General features: G+C 45.3%; 1 protein-coding gene across 3 annotated transcripts in view; it reads right to left on the bottom strand.

Annotated features, from left to right (window-relative positions):
* The window catches only part of SLC8A3 (solute carrier family 8 member A3), a 309897-nt gene extending 307918 nt beyond the window's left edge, over positions 1–1979 (bottom strand). For all 3 annotated transcript variants that reach the window (XM_040412161.1, XM_040412162.1, XM_040412163.1), the window contains exon 1: positions 1679–1979. The gene's annotated coding sequence lies outside the window, so the exon portion shown is untranslated. The remainder of the gene's footprint in view (positions 1–1678) is intronic.
* Positions 1980–17212: the final 15233 nt, after the last annotated feature.

Below are 17212 nucleotides of genomic sequence, written 5' to 3'. Positions count from 1 at the left end.
TCCCAGCAGCTTCCTTGCACATGCTGTCAGTAGAATACAGGTGCTGTTTATAGCAGCCTGTTTTCTGTGAATGAGAAGTTCATGGGGCAGTCGTCATATGCTGAGTGGCATCACATCGACCACTGTGGACATAACATCTGCCAGGAATGCGATTTCCCCATCACCGCCCCGCCGGGTTGTCAAAATATATATAGATTAGATTAGATTGAAAAATTACTCAAGATGGAATTCCCTAACATACCGGGGAAAGCAGCTCCAAAGTCATGCCTATAGGTCAGATGAAATATACAATTTACTAACCGCCCCTCCATGTCGCCTCACTGGCAGAATATAAACCACTGTAGGTTTTGTCTAGAAATAACATTTATTCCAGTTTATTTCAATCTGCGCTAAAGAATGCCAAACCTCCACAGTGCCATCCAGCCTGGCGATACTGACGCTACAGGAATGTCCCAGAGCCTCTACATTTATTGGGCCCAAAAACGTTGCTTTCTTTTGCTAGACCCTGGGATGTACCACTGCATAAAGGGTATCGTCATCTTCTTTCTACAAACAAACTGGGGCACACCTAAATAGCCGAAATCTGACCCGACAGGGATTCAAGTATATCAAGCGTAGATAAAGAACACATTCGAGCATGGCGCTAAATAAAATATTTTCTGGATGACGGCACCGCACAAGCCCAAGCAAAAACCGTCCAGTCTTAGATTTTATTCATTGCTGAATCTGATTGGTACAAAGGGTTAACAAACAGCCCATTGGACTGACCAACCTTCAATATGCACCCCATTAATTCCTGTGCCATAATGGGGTGTATATTGAAGGTAGGTCAGTCCAATGGGCTGTCAAAGTTTAACACTGCAGTGACAAAGGGGTTCATTTTGCCCACCCGCAAACACCGGACCATCACTGTACACGTAGCAATGCGAGGCTGACGACACAAAAACTAGAACTAATTTTAAAAAAATAAAAAAAATGACGTAAATGAATCCATGGCAACTTCTGCATAGAAAGGGTTAACACATGGCCATCATTGCACCCATCAGCTGTGGCCACTACAATGCCTCCCTTCCCCTGCCAGTCTATCGTACGGCTCTGTCTTAATCAGCCCAGAAGGGGGTAACCCATTATTTCGGAGTCGCCAATGAAGGGTTAATGCCCCATCGCTTGGCAGATGAACAGTTTTTTATTATTCCAGGAGTTCGCCGGCTTCACCCTCCCCTTGTATTTTGCCTAGCTACAGCAGTCCAGAATGGTACAGCACTTGATGCAATAGGCTCTCGGGCATTTGAAGGGTTAAAGGGTCCCCTCTCGGCTAATAAAGCCTTACATAGAGTTAATCCAGACCGATTCTCTGTGCATTGCACCCCCACCTTGCTACTAATTAAATCAGTAACGCTAGATATGAAGGGAAAGACCTCATTAACCCTTTGCAGGGGGGGTGGACATCCATCCATCCATCTTCTCATAGCTCTGTCAATAAAGAGGTTAAAACCTCCAAGTGAGAAGAGCCCCCCGATTGCCAGTCATCCAGCTGATGTGCAGTGTGTGCAGGGATGTAGCAATGTATGCCTCGTCCATAGTGGGAGGCTGGGAACACGTAGCACTGGGGGATCCCACAGATCTGGGCTGCCTGCATGCTATACGTGCCTGTGGATGGCTGCAGCCTTGCACTTACCCCTAGTGCAATCCTTGCTTGGCCGGTCTTCTTTTTGGTGCTGCTCCTCAGGGTTCTTGCATTGCATCTCCTGGTTAATCAGTGCCTGGGTAGGGGGAGGGATCGTTTGCATGTCACTCCAAATTGCCTTACTTGCTAAAAAATCCTCTCTCTTTTGCAGCTGTCAGGGCAGACAGAGCAGGAGAGGAGGAAGAAGAGGAGCTGCTGACTTCAATCCGATGCCATGCAGTGTGTGCTGGAGAGGGGGGCACTGATCAGCATGTCTCCTCTCATTCCAAACTACATGGAGATATTGAGCAAAGTCTTCACTGTTGCAAAATCTCAGCAGCCATGTTCTGCAGACCTCCACTGGGGGAGCATCGACCAATGTTACATGCTCTGTATAACAGATTTCTGAGGGAGTGTGTCTAAAGACTAGAGCCAAGGCAACTTCCCTATGGTAGAGGCTGGGTTCACACTTCAGTCATTTCCATCAGGTGTTGTGAGCCAAAACCAGCAGTGATGAGATAAGGGACAATGGGAAGATCTGCACCTTTTCTGGGTTTTTGTTCACAATAACGGAAGGAAATGAAAGCTGCAGGAACACTGTGGCAATGACTACGTGGCCTGTACTAGAACAGTCAGTAATAATATTAGTAGTCGTAGTAATAACAATTACAGTGGAGAATATAAAATAGAAATAAAGCAGATACATTTCCTATAAACATGAAGACACGATGATTAGCGTTGAGCGAACTTGTGTTTTAAGTTCGGCGTCTAAAGTTCGGCTTATCGAAGAATCGCGTTATGGATTCCGTAACCACGGACCATAACGAAATTTAAAATCCATAACGCGATTCTTCGAGAACCCGAACTTTAGACGCCGAACTTAAAACACAAGTTCGCTCAACACTAACATGGATACATTACAGGGAGTATGAGAGGACTTCGGGTCATAGCTGGGAGCCACACGTGGCTCGGGCCCCTGCAGGTGCTTCCATAGAAGTTTTAATTGCAGCTACTGGGACACATTTAGGCCTCGTTCACACATCCATGTCCGTGCTTAAGGCTAGGTCTACACGACGACATTTTGTAGCATGACGATTTTTATAATGGTAGTCTATGGTGTCGCACTGCGACATGCTGCGACGCAACAGTTGCAAAAAATCAGTTCGAGATGGATTTTTCTGTGACTGTCGCGTCGCAGTGCGACACCAACACCATAGACTACCATTATAAAAATTGCGCAACGACAAATGTTGCAGTGTAGTGGCGACACGTATAGATCTAGCCTAAATCCGTGAAATGGTGGTCAGTGATGGATCCATGTGTCATCTGTGTTTCACTGACACTGTATGGCTGAAAAATATGGTTTTCACGGACCCATAGAATATAATGGGTGTGATGGATCCATTACAAAATAGAGCATGCATCCGTGCTAAAAACAGAGACCGTTTTAAAACACTGATGTCCAAATACACACATTAAAATGAATGGGGGACGTGTGATGTCCGTGGAACACTGACGTGTGGATGAAGCTTTACTAGGGGCGCCTTCACGCGCTGCAGATTTTGTGGCAATTCCATGACTGAAAATCAGTTCCATTCACCTGAATGGGGCCAGCAGAAATCCATGTGCTTGCTGCACCATTCAAATTTCAGTCACAAAATCTGCCGCGCGTGAAGGCGCCCCTATAGTGTCTGCGCCTGTGTTTAGGTGTAAAAATTCTGTATAGGGCTCATGCAAACCAAAGTATTTTTTTCCGTGTCCGTTACGTTTTTTTTTTTGCAGCCCGTATTCACTTCAATGGGGCTGCAAAAATACGGAAATGACTCCGTGTGCATTCCATGTCCACATGCCCATTCTGCAAAAAGAAACAGAACATGTCCTATTATTGTCCGTATTACGGACAAGGATAGTACTGTTCTATTAGGGGCCAGCCCTTCCTTCCGCAAAATGCGAAACGCACACGGACGTCATCCGTGTTTTGCAGATCCACAGTTTGCGGACCGCAAAACATCCAACAGTCATGGGCATGAGCCCTAAAGCAGTCTTTATTTAAGTTTAAAAAGTTGTAAAAAGAGGTCTTGTGACTTTACTCCAAAAACTGGCGTAAAAAATGTTCATAAATTACCCCCAATCATTTAGTAATGAGTTTATTAAATACCGCCAAAGCGTACACAGATCTCATAGGGCTCCATAGCAAAACAGTATTGTCCCCCCCTAGTTTTCCACATGCAACACAAAGCTTAGAACTCATTCTGAGCACTGTGGGCCAGATTTATCATTAGCTCAAGTCAGAATAATGGAGTGAAAAAGTCGCAATTTTTTGCGCAATCACTAAAACTGCGCAAAAATTTGCAACTTTTTTCTGCTCTGCACTATGCTCGCCAGTTTTCTGAAAGTGGGCGTGTTTTCTTATGTAAATGAATCTCTAGACAGATTTACTATTGGGACTATTTAAAAAGTCGCAAAAAATGCGCAATTTCACTCCAGTGAGGACCATGCTTATCTTATGAGACTTTTTAATAGAACATGCAACTTTTTCGTAAAGACGTGCGACTTTTGTAAAGCTGCTTACTGACGGATAAACTGCCACCGGCAAACCACATTTATTACAGTCTTAAAGGGCCGATCATAAATCTGACTTGGCTAAAACTGACTTTAGCCATATGTGAAAGTGGAGTGAGCTGTCAGAGTAATGATAAATCTGGCCCTGAGTTTCTCAATGTATTCATGCCAGACAATTGGCAAAAAAATACACAGATAAATCTACTTCCCTTCTAGTACAAAGTTGGCTGCCTGCAGCCACCACTAGGGGGAGCTCAATGCATAGGAATTTACAAAGTTAAAGGGGTTCTGCAGTTTTTTTAAACTGATGATCTATCCTCTGGATTGATCATCAGCATCTAGTCGGCGGGGGTCCGGCACCCGGAACCCCTGCCGATCAGCTGTTTGAAAAGGCAGCAGCGCCGCGGCCATCTCGCTGTTTACCGCAGGCCCAGTGACGTCACGACTAGTATCAATGGCCTGGGTGGGGCTAAGCTCCATTCAAGTGATACTAGTCGTGACGTCACTGGGCCTGCGGTAAACCGCGAGAAGGCTGGCTGCCTTCTCAAACAGCTGATCGGCAGGGGTCCTGGGTGTCGGAACCCCGCCGATTAGATGCTGATGATCTATCCAGAGGATAGATCATCAGTTTAAAATAACTTAAACCCTTTAACCAAAAGGAATGGAAGCCGAAATAAATTCTCTACATTGCACTTCCCATAGTGGCAGCTGCATGAACGTGCAATGTTTTCTTGTAGGTAAAAGAAGGGGTTCAGAGCGCGGAGGGAAGGGGAGGTTCTACTCTTCTAGCAGTTGCGTGGTCTGCCTCCACTACTACCTCTGCTTGCAATTCATAGCAAAATCGCATCGTAACTGCACCATGTGAATATACCCTAGGTAGAATTTAGTGTGGATTCTGTGGTACAGAATCCTCCTACCAAGAAAGGACATCGCATGAACAGCAGCCACAGAACCGCACCAAATTCTGCTTGCACAAAAATTTTGCACCACCCCCTTTTTCACATTTTTTTGAACACCCATGCGACAATATTTTGTAACACAGGAGTTTCTACGTCGCGTTCAACACGTGAGTGTCAAGTGGGTGGTGGGGGCGTGCCAGGGCCGGGACTTTGGCCTTGATAATTTAACCAAAATTTACGCCTGAGAACAGGTAGCCTTAGGGCTCATGCACATGAACGCATTTTCTTTCCGTGTCTGTTCCGTTTTTTTTTTGCGGGCCATATGCGGAACCATTCATTTCAATGGGTCCACAAAAAAACTGAAGTTACTCCGTGTGCATTCCGTTTCCGTATGTTCATATTTCCGCTCCGCAAAAATTGAACATGTCCTATTATTATCAGCATAAGGCCTCATGCACACGACAGTGTTTTTTCACTGTCAGTGATTTGGCTTCAGTGGTCAGTGTCCGATTTTGCTTCAGTTGTGTTTCCTTGTGTCTTTCTTTTTTTTTTTGTCTGACAGGGGTAAAAAAAGGAAGGTTAATGAAAAGTGTAATTTTATTGCACCAAGGTCTTCCACTGACAAGAATAGGACAGGTTATATTTTTTTGACGGATTGGAATCACGGATCACGGCCGCGGAGAAAAAACGGAGGACTATCAGTTTTTTTTTTTTCACAGCTCCATAGAAATGAATGGGACCTCCGCTAAACTGTGAAAAATTACGGAACGGACGCGGATGCACACAACGGTCGTGTGCATGAGGCCTTACGGACAAGGATAGGACTGTTCTATTAGGGGCCGGCTGTTCCATTTCGCAAAATACATACGGTCGTGTGCATGAGCCCTTAGGGCACTGCTAAACATAGTCATGGCATGTTTGCAAAAAAAAAAAAAAACACATCCAAAACATCTGACTATTGTAGCATTTAGGGCTTTTTTGCCCAAATAGTATGCTTGAGCACCTGGCGTTTTTAATATACAGTAGAAAAGTAAGTACCCTCTTGTTATGTCCCTTCCTCTGTATGGGAAAAATGCCATTCAAAATGAACACAACCCACACTGGTGCTTGCATTTTTCAAGAAGGACATAAAAAACTATGGAAGTCTATGGGTACCTGCACACGGATACAGCTACACGGGCCGCAACATAGGCACAGCTACCATATGGTCGTGTGAATGGACGCTTAATGAGCTTTACATGTGCTAATCGCTTCAATTTGTGGTGAAACTGTGAGGGGGAGATTCATCAAAACTGGTGTGAAGGAAAACTGGCTTAGTTGCCCATAGCAACTAATCAGATTCCACCTTTCATTTTCCAAAGAAGCTCTGAAAAATGAAAGGTGGAATCTGATTGGTTGCTATGGGCAACTAAGCCTTTTTTCCTTTACACCAGTTTTGATGTGTTTTTTTTGCCATGCAGCACAACTGCAGTGTCTGAACATATCTTAAATCTTTCCGTTATATTTTTTCTCTGTTTAGGATAGATTCCTAGTTTGTCTTAAAGAAATAGATGAAAAATATTGATCAAATACTGAAGTGTGAAGGAGCTCTGTCGGGCGGAGACTTTTACCCATTAAAAACAGTTGCAAAAATGCACATTTTACCTGCAAAATAAGGGCTTATTCACACAACCGTATGCGGACCCATTCATTTCAATGGGGGCGCAAAAGATGCGGACAGCACACCGTGTGCTGTCCGCATCCGTTTCTTCGTTCCGTGGCCCTGCAAAAAAGATAGAACATGTCCTAATCTTGTCCGTTTTGCGGACAATAATAGGCATTTCTATAATGGGCCGCCCGTTCTGTTCCGCAAATTGCGGAACGCACACGGGTGGCATCCCTGTTTTGCAGATTCGCAATTTGCGGACCGCAAAACACAGCGTGGCCGTCTGAATGAGCCCAAAGGCCACTTTCACACGAGCATGACGGATTAGGTCCGGATGCGTTCAGGGTGCGTTCAGTGAAACTCGCACCATTTTGCAAGCAAGTTCAGTCAGTTTTGTCTGCAATTGCGTTCAGTTGTTCAGTTTTTTCCACGCGAGTGCAATGCGTTTTGATGCGTTTTTCACACGCGTAATAAAAACTGAAGGTTTACAAACAACATCTCCTAGCAACCATCAGTGAAAAACGTATCGCACCCGCACTTGCTTCCTGATGCAAAGCGTTTTTCACTGAATCCCCGTTCACTTTTATGGGGCCAGGGCTGCGTGAAAAACGCAGAATATAGAACATGCTGCGCTTTTCACGCAATGCAGAACTGATGCAGAACGTCACGCATTGCACCCGTGCGGAAAACTCGCTCGTGTGAAAGGGGCCTAACATTGACATTAAGGGTATGGCTACAAGGCAACATGTTACTAAACCATAAAGTGATGCAGCATTTCACGTAATGTATTTCAGTGGTGTTACAATGCGACATAATGGAACGCAACAGATGCCAAAAATCCATTCAAGTCGGATTGTTTTTTGCGACTGACACGTCTCGGCATGTTGCATGCCGACGCCATTGAAAGACATTACATGACATTTCGCAGTGTATCCGTATCCTAACACACATATGAAAGCCAAACCAATCTGTGGTCCAATGCCTCCATGGTTTTCACCTCAGCTGAATGGCGGCCACTACTTTTGGCCTTACCCTAATTTAGGCCTCGCTTCATGCTACCTTCTGGAGCTTTCCGTACCTTCATGCACTGTTGTATACTTGTATGCAGTATTTTTGTACGCAGCCTGTGCGTCGTGCTCCATGGGCTGCCGCATGTGGGGTCAGTTTTCTCCATTTTGAAGGAATAACAGGAAGCTGAGGGAAGAGCCCATAGCAACCAGTCACATCCTAGATCTCATTTATCAGAGGCGCTTTGGAAAATGAAAGAGAAAAATATGGGGCCCCTAGGATTAGCTAATGTCAGGACATGAGATGTTATACAGCTATAGTGGGGGACACTCTCTGTGTCACTCTTTACTGTGAGAGTTTTAGGGGGCGCTATCTATATGATTACCAGTATTGTGAGCCCAGGGGCATAGCTGTAGTGGAAGCAGGGGAAGCGGCTGCTATGGGGCCCGAACTCAGAAGGGGTCACCCAGGAGAAGGACTAAAAGATTTTATTGTCAGGGCCCCCTCAGCAGTACTATATAATGACATTATATACAGTGACATGACATGCACTATACATACCTCCCAAGCATTTTTTCATACTAGGCCAAGCTTCTAACTCTTCAGCTTCAAACATAACTATACACACCCATAGAGACGAGCCTCCCTAGCATCGCTGGTGGCGCTAGAGAGGCTCATCCCCGTCTACGCCTGCCATTGGCTGCTCCCCCCCCGACATCGGATGTTTTCATCCGTGTACAGGGAGAAGCAGCAGCGGCGGTGCGGGGACCAAGAGCAATGCAGAGAGCGGGATAATTATATTCCCTCTGAGGGGCCTGGCACATGGGGGGGCTGCTTTTGATATTGGATAACCCCTTTAAATCCCCCACATAGTAATTATTTCCCCTTTGTGCCAGCACACAGTAGTAATGCCCACACTGTGCCCCCTTCACAGTAGTAATGTTCACATTGTGTCCCCTTCATGGAAGCAATGCCCACATCGTGCCCCCTTCACAGTAGAAATGCCCACATGTGCCCCCTTCACTGTAGTTATGCCTACATGTGCCGTTCACAGTAGCTATGCCCAGATGTGCCCCTTCATAGTTGCTATGCCCAGATGTTCCCCTTCATAGTTGCTATGACCAGATATGTGCCCCCTTCACCGTAGCTATGCCGAGATGTGCCCCTTCACAGTAGTTGTGCCTGCATGCGCCCTTCATAGTAGCTATGCCCAGATGTGCCACCTTCATAATTGCTATGGCCAGATATGTACCACCTCACAGTAATTACGCCAGATATGTGCCCCCACAGAGTAGCTATCACCAGATATGTGTCCCCTCAAAGTAGTCATGCCAGATATGCTCCCCCTCACAGTGATTATGGCCAAATATGCCCCCCCTCACAGGGGTTATGGCGAGATATACTGTATGTGCCCCCTTACAGTGGTTATGCCAGATATGCGCCCCCTCACAGTAGTTATGACCAGATATGTGCCTCCTTCACAGGAAGTAATAAAAAAAATGCAAATACTCACCTAGTTCCTCTGATGATCACAGCTCAGCTGCTTGCGCTCCCCAGCAGGATACTGTCACACATCGCGCTGCTGTGTAGGAGGAGGAGGAGCACAGAGACTGATTCCACCGCTCCTCCTACATAGTTCAGCAGCCCGATGTGTGAGGGCATAGTGCTGCTGCTGGGGATAGCGGGCTGTTGAACTAATGAAGTGGGGAGTGGACAGCTCCCTGCTTTTCCATTACAATCAGCTGTCTCTGCGTCTTATGGACATAGAGACAGCTGACAGCGGTACATATGGTTAAAAACCAGAAGTTTACATACACTATATAAAAAGACAGATATGCATGTTTTTCTCAATATCTGACATAAAAATAAGAATAAACCTTTCCTGTTTTTGGTCAGTTAGGATTACCATAATTATTATTATTAGACAAATGCCAGAATAATGAGAGAGATAATGTTTTAAGGCATTTTTATTACTTTCTGCAAAGTCAAAAATTTGCATACATTTCATTAATATTTGGTACCAATGCTTCTGTCAGCCCACTAAACCGTTTTTTTTTTTTTTTGTTTACTAATAATCCCTATACTGCGAGCTCTGCATACATAAGTTAAATAATCATTTTGGTTCAGTAGAATTTGATAAAAAGCTATTTTTAAAATATGCAAATTACCTTGCTACCAGCGAGTAGGGCGGCTACTTGCTGGTAGCAGCCGCATCCTCCGATCCTAATGACGCCCCCTCCGCATTGTGATTGACAAGGCCAGGGAACGGAATCGTTCTCTGCTGGCCCTGCCTGTTTGCATTCAAAATCTGGCGCCTGCGCCGCGGCCGTACCTATCTTTAATCTGCGCAGGCGCACTGAGAGGCGGCCACTCGCTCGGCCGCTCCATCCTCAATGCGCCTGCGCCGATGACGTCACATCTACACCCGGCGCAGGCGCATTGAGGAGCGAGCGGCTGCCTCTCAGTGCGCCTGCGCAGATTGAAGATAGGTACGGCCGCGGTGCAGGCGCCAGATATTGAATGCAAACAGGCAGGGCCAGCAGAGAACGATTCCGTTCCGTTTCCGATTCCGTCAATCACAATGCGAAGGGGGCGTCATTAGGATCGGAGGATGCGGCTGCTACCAGCAAGTAGCCGCCCTACTTGCTGGTAGCAAGGTAATTTACATATTTAAAAAATAGCTTTTTATCAAATTCTACTGAACCAAAATGATTATTTAACTTATGTATGCAGAGATCGCAGTATAGGGATTATTAGTAAAGTGGGCTGACAGAAGCCCTTTAACCTGAATGACTTGGGTCAAAGTTTTGGATATCCTTCCACAAGCTTCTCACAATAGTTGGTCGGAATTTGGGCCCATTCCTCCTGACAAAACTGGTATAACTTAACCATGTTTGTTGGTCGCCTTGCTCGCACCTGCCTTTTCAGCTTTGTCCATACATTTTCAATAGGATTAAGATCAGGGCTTTGTGATGGCCACTTGAAAACATTGACTTTGTTTTCCTTAAGCCACTTTGTAACCAGTTTGGCAGTATGCTCGGGTTCATTGTCCATTTGGAAGACCCATTTCCACCCAAGCTTTAAATTCCTGGTTGATGTTTTGAGATGTTGCTTCAGTATTTCCACATAGTCTTCTTTCCTCATGATGCCATCCATTTTGTGTAGTGCACCAGTCCCTCCTGCAGCAAAACCACCCTACAACATGATGCTGCCACCCCCGTGTTTCACAGTTGGGATGGTGTTCTTAGGCTTCCAAACTTCTCCCTTTTTCCTCCAAACTTAACGATGGTCATTATGGCCAAAAAGTTCAATTTAAATTTCGTCAGACCACAGGACACGTCTCCAAAAATGTAGGTCTTTGTTCCTGTGTGCATTTGCAAACATTAATCTGGCTTTTTTATGTTTCTTTTGGAGTAATGGCTTCTTCCTGGCAGAGTGGCCTTTCAGCCCATGTTGATAGAGCACTCGTTTCACTGTGGATATTGACACAATCTTACCAGCTTACGCCATCATCTTCACAAGGTCTTTTACTTTTGTTCTTGGGTTGATATACACATGTCGGACCAAAGCACGTTCATCTCTAGGACACAGAACCCGTCTCCTTCCTGAGCGGTATGATGGCTGGACATTCCCATCTTGTTTGTACTTGTGTATAATTGTTTGTACAGATGAACGAGGCACCTTCGGGTATCTTGAAATTGCACCCAAGGTTGAGCCTGACTTGTGCAAGTCCACAATTCTCTTCCTGATATCTTGGCTGATTTCTTTAGATGCTACACAAAGAAGCAGTGTGTTTCAGGTGTTCATTTAAAGGGTTTCTATCACTTCGTTTCACCTATTGAGCTTTCAGACACTAGCGATCCGCTAGTGTCTGCTTTATCTAACCATCCTAATATAAGAGCTTATTGTCCTGCCGTTTAGCTAAAAAAATAACTTATATAGATATGCAAATGAGCCTCTAGGTGCTATGGGGGCGTGATTAGCACCTAGAGGCTCCGTCTACCTTAACAAACTGCCGCCGCCCAGCGCGTCCCTCCAGCCCGCCCATCTCCTCCGGAATGCGATGCTCCTCGTATTCGGCGCATGCGCAGTGAATGTCTGATCGCTTCCCTGCTCAGACATCTCCACTGCGCCTGCGCCGATGACGTCATAGTGCTCCGAGGAACAGGCGCAGTGGAGATGTCTGAGCAGGGAAGCGATCAGACATTCACTGCGCATGCGCAGAACAGAGACGCGCACGGAGAGGATCGCTTCAGCTGGAGATGGGCGGGCTGGAGGGACGCGCTGGGCGGCGGCAGTTTGTTAAGGTAGACGGAGCCTCTAGGTGCTAATCACGCCCCCATAGCACCTAGAGGCTCATTTGCATATCTATATAAGTTATTTTTTTAGCTAAACGGCAGGACAATAAGCTCTTATATTAGGATGGTTAGATAAAGCAGACACTAGCGGATCGCTAGTGTCTGAAAGCTCAATAGGTGAAACGAAGTGATAGAAACCCTTTAAATACATCCACAGGTGTGTCTGTAATTAACTCAGATGTTTCCAAAAAACCTAAGGCTGAGTTCACACAGGCGAGATTTCCGCGCGGGTGCAATGCGGGAGGTGAACGCATTGCACCCGCACTGAATCTGGACCCATTTATTTCTATGGGGCTGTGCACATGAGCTGTGATTTTCACGCATCACTTATGCGTTGCGTGAAAATCGCAGCATGCTCTATATTGTGCGTTTATCACGCAACGCAGGCCCCATAGAAGTGAATGGGGCTGAGTGAAAATCGCAAGCATCCGCAATCAAGTGCGGATGCGGTGCGATTTTCACGCATGGTTACTAAGATGACAGACTATTCACTGTATTATTTTCCCTTATAACATGGTTATAAGGAAAAATAATAGCATTCTTTAATACAGAATGCTTAGTAGGTGGTCAATTGAGGGTTAAAAAAGAAAAAATAATTAACTCACCTTCTCCTCTTGATCGCGTAGCTGCCAGTCTCTTCTTACTTCTTTAATCATGAGCTGCCGGCTAAAGGACCTGTGGTGACGTCAGATCACATGGTCCAATCACATGGTCCATCACCAGGACAATGTCTACCACACCGCCAGCTGTGACATCTAAAACAAACCATTAGCACCCATAATAAGGAAATGTTTAACAAAGAACCATAATATGCACAAATGGGCAGGAGATTCCTCCCTGGCTGTGAGCGGGCAAAGAGGTAGAGGGGGAGGAGCACTCTCAATAAATATTGCCCTGAGGCAGCATGCCCCGCTCACAGCCGATGAGGATCCCACCTTTTCACTTACTTTAACCCCTTATTCTCCTTTGCCCTCCAGTCAAGAGCTCCCAGGCTTAACACAGCCTGGGAGCTCGCATATACTACAGCAGCTATGTTTGTTTTTGCAGCTTAGCCCCAATCACTTCAATGGGGCTGAGCTGCAACTAGGCCATGTGGCCAAAGTATGGTGACTAGTTTTGAGCAAATTTGTGTTTCAGCGTGCAAAGTTTGGGTTTGCGTTATCTAAGAATTCAGTTACCACAGACCATAACTTATGGTCCGTGGTAGTGGATTCCATAACGGAATTCTTAGATAACCCGAACTTTGTACGCCGAACTTTGAAACACAAGTTCGCTCAACACTAATAGAGACGTCACCTGGCCTAGGAAGAGGTCCTAGCACTCATTGAGCGCCAGCCTCTTCTAACAGCTGATCAGTGGGGGTACTGGGTGTCGGACTCCTGCCCATCTGATATTGATTACCTATGCAGAGGATAGGTCATCAATGGTAATTACCAGATAACCCCTTTAATAATATGGTGGTAAAATTGGTGTTCAATTGTATGGTGGTATTATTCAATTATGGTATGGTGATATTCAGTCACTGATAGTGGTATAATTCAGTCCTTGTATGGTGGTATTAGTCAGCAATTTCTCCAGCGCTTTGCTTGGTAAGCTGTGAGAAGGCAGCAGCACTCACAGGAGCACCGGTGCCTTCTCAAACAGCTGATCGGCGGGGGGTCCCAGGTGTCGGACCCCCACCGATCAGATACTGATAACCTATCCAGAGGATAGGTCATCAGTATTAAAGTCTTGGAAAACCCTTTTAAACTTAATTCCTCGAAGTTTAAAAGTAGCGGAGAATTTTACATAAATCTGCGATGGATGAGAAGGCGACGTATCTTTATATACAGGATATTCTTCGGGAATGTGCCAGCAATTTTTTAGAAATTTAGCGTAAGCCAGATAGGGACTTATCCAGTGTTAGTGCCTAGGGTAATGTGAACTATAAACCCAGCCCTGTATACAACTACTGTTATCACCAAATACATTACTGGACGCCTACTGTCAGAATAATTTGTATCTTCAAAGACCGGTGTGGGGTTGCCGCAGCGCTCCGGCTTACACTAAACTATCCTTCACACTGGTAAGAGAAAATAATTTTTGTACCTATTGCCAAACTAAAAGGTTAAAGCTCAGGTCTCCGTACAGACTAATGGATTCCTTCAGCAGCAGTCTGTTTCCACTTCTTTGCACCAATGATCTGTCAACGTTGAGATTAATATTCCTGCTGCTCAATTTGCAGTTCGTGGTGCCGGAGATAAAATAGGAGTCCATGGCTTCTTTAATAGAGATGAGCAGCTAGGTAAGAAGCAAAGATTATCATTTCAAAAAATGGTCTATGGTATTATAATGTATATCGGTTGTCACGCAGCTTTTCTGAACACCAAAATAACCTTTTTAACAACTTTTTTCCCTGGGGGGAGGGAGCAGGGAAGGGTGCTATTTACGTTATAATGTCATGGACTTTCTGTCGTCAAAAGATTTAGTGCCGCTAATGAAACCTGATGGAATTTTTCATCCTGTCAGAAATATCCAAAATCTAACAGAAAGAAAATGCATACAGGAATACAGAGGTACAGTAGGGTCCCATAAACTTTTATGGGTGTTGTATTAGGACTCTGTACTGTATGTATGGAGACGCAGTCTGTGTGTAGAGCTGTAGAGGTTGTTGCGCCCCTTTGAAGGTTGGCCCTGTATGGAGTCGTAATAGGACACAATACCTGAGCATGTGACTGAACATTTTTTATAGCCATTCCTCGCTATTCCCCCTACACATCAATGGGGAGAAAGGGAAAAAGCAGTTGCCACACACCTTTCACCAACCAGAGGAAAAAAGGATCAGGCATGTTGATTGACATCCGCTATAGGGGAAGGGTGGGGACATCCCTATACACATTAGGCCTCATGCACACAAACGCATTTTCTTTCCGTGTCCGTTCCGTTTTTTTTTGCGGACCGTATACAGAACCATTCATTTCAATGGGTCTGCCCAAAAAAAACGGAAGTTACTTTGTGTCCATTCCGTTTCTGTATGTTCGTATTTCCGTTCCGCAAAAAAATTGAACATGTCCTATTATTGTCCGCATTATGGACAAGGATAGTACTGTTCTATTAGGGGCCGGCTGTTCCATTCCGCAAAATACGGAATGCACACGGACGTCATCCGTATTTTTTGCGGATCAGTTTTTTGTGGACTGCAAAATGCATACTGTATGGTCGTATGCATGAGCCCTTAGGCCCCATTCACATGACCGCATTTTAGCTCCACATCCAATGTGTATTTTTTTGCAGATTGCATGCAGACCCATTCATTTCAATCGGGCCGCAAAAAATGTGGACAGCACACCGCGTGCTTTCCGCATCCATATGTCTCTTCCGCAGTCCCACAAAATAGATAGAACATGTCTTATTCTTGTCCATTTTGCAGACAAGAAAAGGCATTGTTACAATGGGTCGGAAAAAAAAAACGGATGAATCATGGACATCATCCATATTTTTTGAGGACCGCAAAATACATACAGTCGTGTGACTGCACCCTTAGATAGTAGGCTGGTCCCGCCGAAATTGGCAGGATCAATCGTCTTTCCTGAAATGTGAACGGGCACATAGAGTTATTGTTGAGATCTTTCCAATCCTCGCGATAACGTTCAATGTACATTCTACCATGTCTGACCTAAATTCATATTATCACTGAAAGGTAATGAGTTAAACCTTTCTGGCCTTCAGCGCTGCTCACATCCTCAGGCAAATGAAGATACCAAGAGCAAATGGGAAAAACAGTAATAAATAGTCAGTCGCCCTCAGGGAATCATTTATCTGGGTCTCTAGGCTCAGAGCTACTAAGGAAAATCGTGGAAACCATTTTATCAAATGAGAAAACCCGATCAATATCCATTTGAATATTTGTCCTTGATAAATAGGAGGATTTCTTATCAATGACACAATGAGTAATATGGAATTAGTGTGAAATGCTAATAATGGTGATAGACGCTGTACTGCGTGAGAACAGTACTCGACAAGGTGAGAATAGGGCCATGTACGGCCGAGACTGGAGTCAGCCTGTATTATGCTTCACCTGTCACCACAATGGTTGTCAAAAAGGAAAACTGGATCATTGCCTTTTACTTTTTTCTATGTATCCTTTACTTTTACATTATAAATGCTTTGTGCTCCCTATTGTTTGAGTCGTGCCAGTTGTTTGCTACTTACCTCACTTGTCACATGTGCACACCTGACACTGGCCACGCACCTCCGCCCGGGCCGAGCATGCATGTGTTCTCAGTGAGTGAGTAGGGGCAGGGGCAGATATTGCCTTTCTGGGACCCCAAGCAAAGTTATGTCTGGGGGCCCCCATTGCACTTCTAAAGCTTTTCCCCGTTTTATTGCTAAGCTCCGCCCTATCAGCCCTCTAAGCCTCAGGCCCCATTCACACAACCATATTTATGGTCCGCCTCCGATCCGCATATTTTGCGGATCACACGCGGACCCATTCATTTCTACGGGTCTGCAAAAAAATACGGACAGCACAATGTGTGCTGTCCGCATCCGTATGTCTGTTCCGCAGTCCCAAAAAATAGGCGCGTAAGTCTCCTGCAGGAACCTCCGCCAAAGATGTGACTGGAGTCTCAGGAGCGCAGCCTGGGCACTTCTGCTAGTGATCTCCCCCCTGCACACGTGATATGTCTGCCTTGGTTTAGGCTTTTTTTTTCTGTCTTTTGTGACCAGCAGGGGGCTCCAAGTATTTGCTTGGTCTGCATGGTGCCAAGGTCCGAGCTTTTAGCCATCAGCTATTGAAGTTGTATTAAGGGCTTGTTAAGGCCTCATGCACACGACTGTATTTTCAGTCCGCATTTTTAGAATGGGGCCTGCGTGCACACTGCCGGCATCAGTTTTTTTGTGGACTGCAAAATGGATACAGCCTCAAACAGAGGAAGAAGCATGGTGCCTCATAGTGTAGATTAAATCAAAGAGGGTAATGTGCTCACCGTATGGCTTTGTGCAATTAAAGGTACAGTACACCATTATGGGAGGCAATATAGTCAGCTGCAGATCCTTTCCTTAGCCAGATGGGGGACGAACTGAATATCCAATA

The sequence above is a fragment of the Bufo bufo genome, chromosome 11 (assembly GCF_905171765.1).
Source record: "Bufo bufo chromosome 11, aBufBuf1.1, whole genome shotgun sequence".
Classification (NCBI taxonomy): domain Eukaryota; kingdom Metazoa; phylum Chordata; class Amphibia; order Anura; family Bufonidae; genus Bufo; species Bufo bufo.
The sequence above is the reverse complement of the archived record's forward strand: the minus strand, read 5'-3'. Positions and strand labels throughout refer to the sequence as shown.